Raw genomic sequence first — 12,476 nt, 5'->3', positions numbered from 1 at the left:
TTAATCAGGGAGCACAGTGGTTATTTGCTCCTAAACTCAGCCAGAGCACTCTCAGGGGTTTTCTCTCCAAGGCCCATCTTCAGGCAGGACGCAAACTCCCACCTCCCCGTTGATGTAAAACATAAATAAACAAGGACCTAAAGCACTTCTATCTTCCCCAGTTATCTCAGGCATCTCACAACCCCCTCATCCCTCCCTGATTCTCTCTGGTCAGCACCAGACAGTTTTCTTTTCCAACAGGAGCCTTGCAGAGGCAGTGCCGGGCTCCCGGAGCACGGGCAGGAGCTCAGCAGGGTTGCGACAGGGCTTGTGGCACCGCGATGCTGCGTCAGAGCCCGGCCGGACAACGTCAGGCGGTTTGAGCAAGAGGAAACGGTTTCGAAGACATCAAACTTCTACAGATCTCTTGAGAAGTCAGGGGCAAGGAAGAAAAAAATGCAGCCAAGTACCCAGCAATTTGTCCTGTCAGTATATAGTGACCTTCCGCCCCCTCCCCCTCTCCTGCCCAGGCTGCGGGATGAGTAGTTTTGCCTTGCCCGGAGCAGGTATTTTGGATGGTTGTGGTTTGTTGTTGTTGTTTTTGTTTGTTTGTTTGAGGGTTTTGTTTGTGTGTTTGTTTTGATTGCTTGTTTTTGTTGTTGGAGGGTGGGGGGGGGGGATGGTGTTGGGTTTTTTTGGTTGTTGCTGTTTTTGTGGGGTTTTTGTATGACATTCCGGGCAGCAAAGCAGTTGAGCAAGGAGGTGAAAGGGAGTTGTGGAAGTGCTTGCTGCTCCTGCCATCTCACCTCGTGTGCTGGCCAGGGTGTTTTCTCCACCTTTGTGACCACAGATGTGTCCTGGAATTTTGTCCTGGAAGTGCAGTTCAGCAGCAGTAAAGAGAGGGGCAAGGAAAGGAGGGAGCTTCCCAGGAGAATACAGGAGGTTCTGTAACAGGAATGAGAAACTGTTCAAACATTCATGTCCCACTAGAAAGTCACCATCAGCCTCTGTCATTCAGGGGCATCACTGGGAGATGCACCTGAGCAGCTGCCTCCAGCAAAGGCTGTTCTCACAGAAATGCCGCTCTGAGGGGTTTTCTTTTTCCTAAATAGCTGATGTAGGGAAAAGGCCAGTGTGACTGCGGGAGTTCCAGGGTCCATGGAAACACCACCACTTTGGCATCCATTTTTGTTTCATGTGCAACATGTGGAAGACAGAGCCTGATACTGTCACATGTTTTGGGCTGTGCCTTAACCCACAGGTGACATTTTGGGCACTGTCTGTAAGGAGATGCTTCAAATGAGCAGAGGTGCTGCAAGCTATCACCTGGCAAGAAAATGAGTGGCCACTTCTTTGCTCAAAGAGAAGATTTATTCCCCTACCCCCAAAATATTGATGAGTACAGGGTTTTCCTCAAACCTCAATTAGCATGACTCCACAGAGACCCATTCCCAGAGAAAAGTCTGTTTTAACCTATCTCTTCCTAAAGCCCTCCCAGTAGGAGGCCTGGGGTAGACCCCCATTATGTTAGCAAAAACAAAGAAAAAACAAACCAAACAAACAAAAACCCACAAAAACAAAATTAAAAAATCCAAACCCAAAACAAAACAAAAAAAAAAAGACCTTTTCCCAGACCTACTTAATTTTCATTTTTCAATATAAATTATTAAGGACATGAATTTATAGGCAGACATCACGTGAATTCACTAAACTGGTTAGGATCTCAAATCTCTTTTACTTGCCTTACCCAGAGAAAATCCTACCTTTCATTGCCTCTGCCTCTTGCCTTACTCCAAATCTTCTGTTGGCTCTGGTTTCTCAAACCGTGTGAAATTTTCTCTCTCCCAGGCTGGGTGTCCTTAGTTTGCCAAGGCTTCTGCTTCTTGTGCTCTGTGCTTTGATGCTGAAAAATTAATGTGGAGATCAGGAGCTGAACTCAAACCAACCAACATCGCGGGGCAGTTAAGGACTCCAAACCCAAATCTTATTTGAACAATCCCCACCACATCTCCTCTCACAGAAGCAAAGACCTTCTCAGGCAAAATTGCTTCTTGACATCACCAATTTGTTCCTCATCTGAAGAGGATCAGGGAAGGAGTCAGTCTTACACCAGGGAACTTCAGCTGAAGCAGAGGATAACAAACCACAAGGTTAAACAGCCTCCCCCATCTCAGTCTCAGCCCAAGGTGACAGCATTCCCCACCCCTGGAAAGGAAAGGTAGGATTATACTGCACCACAGAGCATCTATACAGCCAAGAGCAGAGTAAAGTGCTGCCAGCAGGATTTTACCCCCTTATGTTCACAGACTGTTAATGTACAAAACTCATTCTCTCCAGTTTGTTTGAAAACATTCAGTGCCTTTTGTTTTGTTTTACTTTTGATTATTATTTAATGTAATTTGTGGCTTGCTCCTCACAGCTCAGCTCCAGCATCTCCCTGGGCCTGGCTCCTCTCCCGTCACTGACAAGCACTGTCTTTGCAGTTGGGTCTTGGTGCTAAAGGAAAGGCAGCTTTAAATTCCCTTTCCACCTCTCTGAAGATGGAAGATTATGGAGGTATAGAACCACTCAGGGATTTGAAAAGCAAGTATCAAAAGAAACCATTTTCTGAAATATATTTACTGAGTCCTTATTTTAAAAGCAATGAAGATTTTTCTGTCCCATAAGAGCTTCCATTCTGCACAGACTGGCAGCACATTTCCAAGGGGAAATCAGAACATAAATGGCAAAATAAATAATATTTCTCCATCCAATATAGGTCAAAGATAAGGAAATTATCCTTCATCTCATTCATGCAGTAAAGGTGGGTGCCCAGCCAGCGCAGCCTAGTATGTTAAAGGAACAGTTGTGTCATTTAACTTGGCTGATCTGGAGGTTCAGTTGTTTCTCAGCAAATGCAGTCACTTCCATAAAACAGTCAAAGAAAAGTTGCCATTTTATTCCTGGAATGATGTAACACTCTCCGAACAACTGCACTGGGTTTTGTTGAGAAGCAATTCCTTCATCCTTTCAATGCCCTTTGAGGTCCCTGCAGCAATAGAGCCACATCAGGACAGAGCCGTGGGACAAAAACCCTACTGTTATTCAAACACACTGTCTGAAATGGGGTTTTTAACAGGCAGTTTCCCACCACTTTTAGCTTAGTCATATCCACAGGTGTTAGGAAAACGTGTGTGAAACTGTCCTCCAGAGGTTGCTGCCAGCCTAGGCCATGCTCAGAGTCCTCACTGCAGACATCCCTCTCCTTTGTCTTGCAGAGGGTGGGCTCCCTGCTCGGTTTTGATAAGCAGGAGGAAGAGGAGATGCTCTCCCTGACATGAGCTGGGAGGTGTGCCTGAGAAAGGGCAGCTGCACTGGCCTTCAAAGAGTTTTTCTGTTTTTAAATAACACATCAAGATACTTTTTTTTTCATCTCTGTCCCCATTTTCACAAGAAATCCCAGTGTAATTTCCATGCTAATCAGATGAGAGCTTGCAAAATACATTTCCTTCAAGATGTAGAGGAATGCATTAACTCCAGGTGACCTGTGACTGTCAGTGACACAAACTGTTTAAATCCATGCAAACGAAAACCTTGCCCACGCCACAGGCAAACACTTGGCTTTTCCCATGCTGCTCGCATGGAGCTGGAAATGTTCGATGAGTGAAGTCTTAGTGATGCATTTCAGCAATAATTCATACACCATACATAATTTAGGACCTCACTGCAGTCCCCCCATAACACGTGCTGTACAGCGTGTATACACAGGGCCAGACGGCAGCTTTAAGGAGGCTCCAGGCATAATCCACAGTAAGAAGAAGTTTGATCCATCTCCAATTTGCACCTGCCAGATCATGAAGGGAGCTAATTGGATTAAAATATTGTAATTATCATTTCATTTACATGCAGTAAAACCTTAGGGAAACATTTTAAATGGCAGAAAATTTGAGGATGCAGTCTCTGAAGTCTGCTTCTTAAAAGCCTAATGCTCCCTTGCTCCTTCATTGCCTGAGACTAGACTTTTATTCCCAGGAAAAGGTGAGTTTGATGAGCTGCTGGTGCAATGCACAGAACACTGGTTTGATCATGGTCATATTTGCCAAGGCTATTTGGATGCTCTTGATATCACCAGTCCACTGTGACTGTGCCCAACTCTCCCTGCTGCCCCGACTCAGGAAAAATCAGCTTTAAAACACCCATATACACACATCCAGTTTCACGGGTGACCATGAGTTCAAAGGAGGAGTAGAAAGACCCTTCCTTGGGCTATAGTAGCAACTCCCATTTCTTCTCCACAGGAAGACAGTTTTGGAGCCACAAAGCTTCCCCTGGGGATGGGTGGGGGGAGTGAAGCAGTTTAACCCCAGTGAGGGTTAAACCAGGAGCAGCACCTGGCCCCATAGACCTGCCTCACAAGTGGGACATGTGTCCCTAGATAGGGCCGGAAAACCACCCACCTTCTGGCACATCTCCCAGGAGGTTTCTGAGTAGGTCCATGGCAGCTCAGTACTGCTGTGCCCTAGGAAGCAGCAGGGAGCAGGGATGAAGAGCTGAACCTGTGCTGGTGCTGTCACCAAAGAGCAGGGAGAGTACACACACACAGTGCCACAAACTTCCAGAGCCTAATGAAACACAGCACAAGAAAGGCCAAAAAGAACCAAAACCTTTGTCTCCTCACATCTAGTGGGTAATCTTTAGGGGACGTAATTGTGCAGGGCAGTAGATTTGCCTGGCAGATTTACAAGCCAGAGCTGGGCTTTCCCCACTCCTGTTGAAAACCTCAGCTGGGATCAGGTGTGAAGTCACTGTCGTTTGGGTGCTCAACGGAGAGTTCAGTGTCAAAGTAATTCTGATTAATTTCTGTATTTCTTCTGTAACAGGGGTTCAGGAATAAACAGTCACAGTCATGATGAGAAATAGCATAAAATGTTACAAAGCTTTTGTTCTCACAATCATCTTAGGGTCTGCCTGGTCTCCTGTGGAGCTGTGATGGACCTACTGGTCAAGAGCAACTTCAAGCATCACTGTGCGGCTCGGCCTAAGCTTGATGTGCTCATCAAGAGCAGAAAGATGGTAACAGGAGAACAAATATTACCCTGATGAGGGAAAAAAAAGGAAGGAAACTCCCTTTAAGGGAGTGTATTAACCCTTTACATGAGAACACAAGGCTTTGAGAAGTTTAGTCTGTAATTGAGGCCTTGCTCACGCCAGCAATGAAGCATGGGAGCACATGAGGGCAGCTTTAGTAGGTGCCTCAGCACCTTGCTGTTGGCAGCCTGGAGCCTACCATGGACACACTTACCCAGTCTCAAGGTTGTTGTCTCTTTTTTGGCACAGTCACCTTGATACACAATACATGGATCTGATTTTCAAAGGGCAAGCACACCACCCAGTCTGAAAAACTGGAGACTTTGTAAGATGTGTCCCATTAGACAGGCAAAAATCAATGCCTGCTCAGTCATTAGTCATTCTGGAAACCTCCGCCTTGGTGAGTCAGCCTGGTATAACTGGCAGGCTGCACGGGAATCCAGTTTGGGGAATATTTTCTTTTTCTGCCACCGTGAAGTTTCCAACCTGAGTTGCACAGGCAGCAGCCAACCTCCCTGGGAAACTACCGGCTGGGAACACAGAACAAAACTCATTTCTGGTCTCACTACTTCATATCTAATGCATATAAAAAAATATTTATCTGATGAGTATTCCTCTCTCCAGAAATAGAGCACACAAGCAAATCTTACCAAAGCAAATTATTGGATGACCTTCTGTTAAATGCACAAGCCCAGGGGAAAAGAATAAAAGTCTGAAAAGTAGAATTTGCTGCTACCGTCTTTTGGCTGAGATACCACCAACAAGGGCAGGACCAAAAGTAGTTGTTCAGAAATGCAGCAAACACAGGCTGGATCAGAAACAGCATTGCCATTCATGCAATGGTTCCCTGAAGCTGTAAGTCAACCATGACAGTTCTCACCTAGATTTCTGGTTTCCACCTGGCCACCCCAGAAAATCAGCACTTCTGCCCATTTCCAACAGGCACAACCTGCTATGGACTGCTACAGAGGGATAATCAGTGTAGTTCTTGCTACTAGAGCAGCCACAGCTGCTGTGGGTGCATATGACATGCAAAGGCACCTTCAGCTGCTCATTGTTGAATTTCCTTACCTTAGCTGGACACCATGGGAATGCCCTTCCAGGTTTAAGCCACCAACACACCTCTGAATGCAGTCACTGCATCCTCCCAGGGCTGGGGCATTTTCCATTCCCACTCAGCAGGCTTTTTTCCATATCCTATATCTGACTTGTGCTAGGAATGTATGTTTGGTCTTTCAGGTCTCCACACTGGAACAGTGGTAATATAAAACTGACTTTTCTACAAAAGACAAAGCAGGTTGATGGAAATAAAACTTTTCAGCATCTAGCAGATTTGGAAATGAAATTTTCCCACCTCCTCTCTTTGGAAAGTACCAAGAAGACTCCCAGCAGATTGCTTCCCCAACCAGATGCATTTAAATGGTCACCTGTGAAATGTGCCTTGTTCTTGTGATGGGACAGGAAAAGGAGGTGGCATGAAAAGGATATTCTTTAGCATAGGAAGGAAAACCCGACAGCTAGGACAAGACTTAGCTTCTGCCTAGGGGTATGCCCAACTCTGAGCTGCATCAGATTCCTGCTTTTTCCAAGGGGAGACTTGCAGGAGAATGAAAAAGGGACATAGATGGCCCAGTCTGGTCCTCTGTGTTTTGGAAGGGTCACTCACATGATGAGAGAGCTGCTGTCTGCCACCCCACAGAGGAATTTTGCTTGTGGTGTGAATTGTCTGCCTGAGCGCTGTGGAATGGATCGCTCAAGGTTAAATTGGATTAAACTGTTACAGCTCCACTTTCCCACGTGTGGTTTAAATTTAAACTCTATAAATTTCATGGTGAGTTATTAAAACCTTCTTGGCAAGGAGAACTCATATCATAGAAAAAAAAAAATCTCCAAGTTTGCAAACCCACAGGGAGGCTTTAAGTCAAGTTAACAGTGAGTTTTCCAAGTGTAGGGAAAGAAAGAGCTGAGGCATTTAATCAGTGGCCTGTGGGAGCCCTGCAGGGCCCCACTCTGCCATGTCAGCTGCTCACCAGGTTTTCATGGTCAGCGCCTTGGTCCCACGTGCTGTGCCCAGCGGCACAGATGCTTCTGGAGCAGAAGCTGAGCACTGTGCCGTATGGCACATTCAGAGACAGCAGGACGTTCTGGGCTGGATGCATGGAAATTTTTGTAAATACTTGTCAGCATAAATTAACAAACAAGCCTTGGGAGGCCTTGAAATGTCATTCTTCTGAGAAGTTTCATCCTGCCTGCTTCTCCTGGTATCACCCAGCCATGAGGTGATCTTTTCATGGGGTGGGTGTAAAATGTCATGCGGAATTTCAGTAGAAGCCATGCAAAGATGATCACAAGTATCACACACAGGGATGGCCAACTGCATGGCTACTGCTCCTCCCTGGGCTGGGGATGCCCTCCAAGAGGAATCTCTTGCCCTATTGCTCCCTGAACCAAAAGCCATGGATAAAACGTGTTTGGAAAGAGCAAAACCATGGGGCAGACCCCTGACAAATGCAGGAAGAGAAACAAGTGGAAAACTGTAAGGAAAAACAGCCCTAGACCAATGATTTGTGACAGGGCAACAGAAAGGCAGAGCCTTCATGCTTCCCACCCCAGGACAGGACATTAAACAGAGCCTTGGCAAGGACAGCACAGCAGACACACTCTTGCACTCTCCAGACTCTAAATCAGAGGACTAAACTGCAAATCATTTGGAGCTGGTTTCTGTTCTCAGTTGTCACAGCACTGCAGGAGCAGCACTAGCCCAGGCTGTCCTGCTCCTCAGGCTTCCAGAACTTGCCTTGAATGTGCTGCTGTAAATGTTCACAAGCCGCTCTGGTCTTTCCAGCGGCTGAGTGGATTTTTCAGCCCGAAGTCTCCAGCAGAATCCCACATCAGCCGAGGTAGGCATGGTTGTCATCTCTGAATGAGGCGAACTGCAAAGCTCCTGCCCTCACCCTTACAGAGCCAGCAAAGGGATGAGGCAGCCACACACAGGGCTGGCTCCGGGCACGGCCAGGCCACGGAAACTCCAGAGCAGCTGCTTTGGGCACCGAGTCTTGCCTGAACAAGCCCAACTGCCTATTTCCCTTTCTAGACGGCTTGAGGATGGGAAAGCACTGAGATGGCCTCTCACATCCAGCTGCAATTCCAAGGGGATCTGGAGGCCTGGCTACTTAAGCGGCTTGTTGGCATTTCCATCTTAAATGGCAAACAGCGCTGGAGCTCCGGCCGGTGGTGAGTGCCCGGGCTGAGGGGCTTTGAGGGGACCAGGCGAGGGATGAGCTCTGCCAGCACTGGCAGCCCGGCGCTGAGCCAGCTGGGTTTTTGTTTGTCTGTTTCTGTTGGCTTTGAGGGTTTTTTTTTTTTTTTTTTTTAAGTGTGGCTGGCGATTAATGGGGCCGCAGCGCTCCGGACCGTGCCCCCCGGCGGCCCCCGGGCCCCGCAGGCCCCGCTGCCCGGCCCGCACTGCGCCCGGCGGCCGCACGGGGTCACACCGAGACTGCGCCGCGCCCGCCGCCCCGGCCCGCAGGCCCGGCCAGCGCCGCGCCGGGGACGAGCCCAGCCGTCCGCTCCGGGAGCCGTGCCTGGCCCCGGGGACAAGCGCCGCTGCCTCCCGTCCACAGGGCTTGGCCATGAAAACACGAATTGCTGCTCTTGCCCCAGCCGGGAAAGCCGCTCGCTCCCCGCGAGGCTCGGCGGCTTCACGCTGCAGATCGTGGTTTCCTGTGGGCTCACGGAGCGTTGAAAAGCTTATTTCTCACTCGGGGCAGGAGCGCTGGGACCTCCCTCGGTGCCATCCCGGGGGGTCGGAGGCTCCGCGGCGCTGGTGCCAGACCCCAACACCGCGTGCCAGCTGCCAGGTCCCGCTGGGGACAGGGGCCCCGGAGGACAGCGTGATCCCTGCCAGGTGGGAAAGCTTTCAGCACTTGAACCGCTTACATTTGACCCAAATATTGTGCTCCACGTTGGCTTTAACGCTCCTGCGTGACAGCAGAGTATGGAAGCACTCGGGTCTCACCCCCCCAAACACAATCGGCTTCCACGCAGCTCAAGCACTTGACCTAAAAGTCTAATGATTCGGCACAGCCAAAGCCCGGTGCTGTGACAGCAGGTAGAGCAGCCTGGCTTGTGAAAGTGCTGCCTGCTCCCTGTCCCAGGCGGCTGGGACATTAAAGGTGGAAAAATTGTGATCTGGCAAGAAGAACTGGAAAGAACAGCTTTGCTGCATTTTAAAGACGAGGTGTTTGTTTTGGTGGAAGGTGACTTTAGGATGCTGGAACGGGCCTTAAAAACACTCGAAAAGTCCCAGTGAAGAAAAATAACCCAACCTTGTAGCTGTTGGACGCAGTGCAGGAGCTGCAGTTCATGCTCCACCAGAGCACGGGGCACAGGGGACTATCGGCGAAGGCGGGAAGGAAGGGGGATGTTTCAGCACGTGGCAGACTTGGAAGGGCTTGTGCAGATCAGTCACGGCAGAGCCGAAACAGCCGGGGACAGCGAGGAGCCGGCGGTGGGAATGTCCCGGCACGGCAGGGATGTGCTGGCTGGGCAGCAGCGCTGCTCAGACTCCTGCTCCCGCAGGTGCGGGGCCACCCGAGCGCCGTGCTCTGCCAGGAGAGCCCACGCTGGCACCGCTCCTGCTGCCAGTCGCTGCACACAACATTTAGCACAGAGGGCTGGTGAAACAAGGAGATAAAACACGTGTTTGGAAAGAGCAAAGCAATCAACAAGGGAGCTGGGAAAGCTGAGCGGCCAGGGATTTGGGTGATGGCTTGGATGTGCTTACACAGCCCAGGATCTGTGGGGCAAGCCTCTAAGATATTTCCCTGAGCAGCTGGGCAGAGACAGCCATTACCGAGTGCAATTAACTGCTTCATTACCACCTAAGCAAAACAAACCCATCAATCTCTGCTGCATTTACCAAAAGGAGAGACTGATACCAAGATACAAACACTGTGCTCCAGACTGCAGGCATGACCCATGCCCCCCAGCCTGGCACAGTGACTGCTCCCCAGACAGTCCCTGGAAGCAGATTTTAGATACCCCACACTATTTCAGGCGTGCTGACACACGGCAGTGAGCCAGCACGCAGCACCCTCATGAGCTGAGCTGCCCCGCGGTGTTATAAACACCTGCTGAGATGGAGCTGTAGGCCCTAGTGGGAGTGATGGAGGTGAGAGCAGAGTTTAGCCTTTTAAGGTCCACCTTAAGGTGCCTGTGCTTGTTGCATCCAGCAAGTTTTAACAAGCAGAGTGAGGGCCAGAGACCGCTTCTAGACAAGAGCAGACTACCAAAGTGAAAGGGAGGGATCCACTTTCAGAGGATCAGGAGAAGCTGTGATTTTCAAGCCGAAGCCCAGAGCCACCCCAGGCACAGAGCCATCCTCAGTTTACATGGCACACCACCATTCTTTACAGCAGTATAGACATTTCCTACGAGCTTTCTTCCCACCAGACACATCTCTAAATAAGACTCCAAGTGACAGGCAGGGAGTAAAAGGTCCCCTGGCATGCAGGAGGAACAGGGATGACTGACTCTGAGATCCAAGGTTAAGCTTCAAAGGACCACTAAAACATCAGGGTCTGGAGACTTCAGCATCTCTAAAACCCTTGGTCTAGTGAGAAGATTAAGGTCTGAGTACAGTAAAAAGAACTGCACTTACCTCTGTGATGAGATACAAGTGATTTATGAAAGGGATTATTCATGGATGCTTGAGATAGCAGGACAGGATGAGCCGATCATGTGTTCCTGAGTATTTTAATAAGCTCTTCTGTAGGATGGAGATAACATACCTACAGCAGTGTGAGGGCACAGTAACCAGTGCTGGTACTGTGGAAAGATCAGGAGCATTGTGCATTATACAAGGTTAAATTGAGGAAGGAGTTACTACACAAAATCCTACAGACTCTACTGCGGCACAGTGTTGCAACATCTCTGCTGTGGGGAGCCCCAAACAAATGCTCACAACAGCCCCTTCATCCTGAGCATATCTGAAGGGATGGACTGGGACAGGGGCTCAGCAGAAGTGGTTTGGGGCAAGAAGCCATTTCTCATGCTCAGGCAGAGGAAAGACATGACTCCCCCCTCCGGTCCTTCACAGCTCGCTGAGGATATGAATAAATCCCTGTTGAGCAAAAAAATAAGTTTACTTCCATCTTCTGTTGTACCTCACTGTAAGGTCTGTGCAGGGTTGGCCACTGTAGTTCCAGGCCTGGTTCCTCAGACAAACCTGCTCCTCTGTGGCCAGCATTTGTGAAGGAAAACAAAGCAGAAGGATTATTTCTTCTCTAGCTGCAGGCAGGGTGTGTGGAAGCAGTGATTCTACACAGCCATGCTCAGCTCCCACATTGATGCATTGTGGCACATTGATGGTACCCAGAGCCCAGCCTGGCCGTGCAGGAGCAATGTGTTCAGCATGACAGCAGTATAAATGAGCGCTGCAGGAAAACACAGCCAGCTCATAAGGACAGGAGAACTGTTCTTGGCAAACTGGGAAGGGATTCCTGTAGCTGATTACAAATTGCACATAGGGAGATTTCTGCGGTCAGGGATTTTCCTTCCCCTCCTTTAGACACTGGGCTCCTAAATGGGAGCATGTTCCTCCCTGCATCCCTCTTGCTTGTGTTTGATCCATCACCTTTCTTTTCCTGCTGCTTGTAGCAGCCCAATAGCAGTGTGAGTCCAGCCCTGGTGCAGGATTAGCTCTGGGGTGAAACAGGAAGATGGAGAGCACTGGGTGGCTTTGCCTGTGCCACTGCATCCCTCCTCTTGGTAATTTCCAGGACCAATTTATAAACTGAGACCACCAGGACCCTGACCTCTGTCACAGGACAGCCCCACTGAGTGCTTACTTCTGCCTTAGTCCCAACATGGGTGGCTGCACCACTGTGCCTGTAAGATGTACCTGATTTTGTGTTTGTCAAAAATACTTGTGCTCATAGGTATAGAGTTCACCACAATAATCAGCTCACAGTTCAACAGCTGGTTATGCACAGGAGATTTAACTTCTTTCTCACCTGCATTTGTTCAAGTTGGCTCAACTTCTGGCCACTGGTTCCCATTAGATCCCTGCCAGGAGGAGCCCAGCTTCCCAGACCTGTGCAGCCAGTGCAGGCATTTACTGATGGTGTCTGCAACCATCTCTCTTTGATACATTCAATAGATTGCAACTCTGAACATTTCCAAGCCCTTGGTCACTCCCATGGCTTTTCCCTCACAGCAAAACACACCAGGAACATTTTTAGCAGGGCGCTTGCTCAACACCTTCCCCCATTCGGTTCCATCCTCCTTTGTGCCAGGTGCTTAATCTGTTTTATAAATATCACAAATAAATGCAACCCTGCAGAGGATGACAGAGCTGAACACCAGCAGCACAAGAGCACAGAGCAGCCAAGAAGATAGGATTTGGCAAGAACAGACTTCCTCTGGCA

The sequence above is a fragment of the Chamaea fasciata genome, unplaced genomic scaffold, assembly GCF_029207755.1.
Source record: "Chamaea fasciata isolate MVZ Bird 193981 ecotype frontalis unplaced genomic scaffold, bChaFas1.0.hap1 SCAF_6, whole genome shotgun sequence".
In the NCBI taxonomy this organism is placed as follows: domain Eukaryota; kingdom Metazoa; phylum Chordata; class Aves; order Passeriformes; family Sylviidae; genus Chamaea; species Chamaea fasciata.
This window is presented reverse-complemented; position numbering follows the sequence as displayed.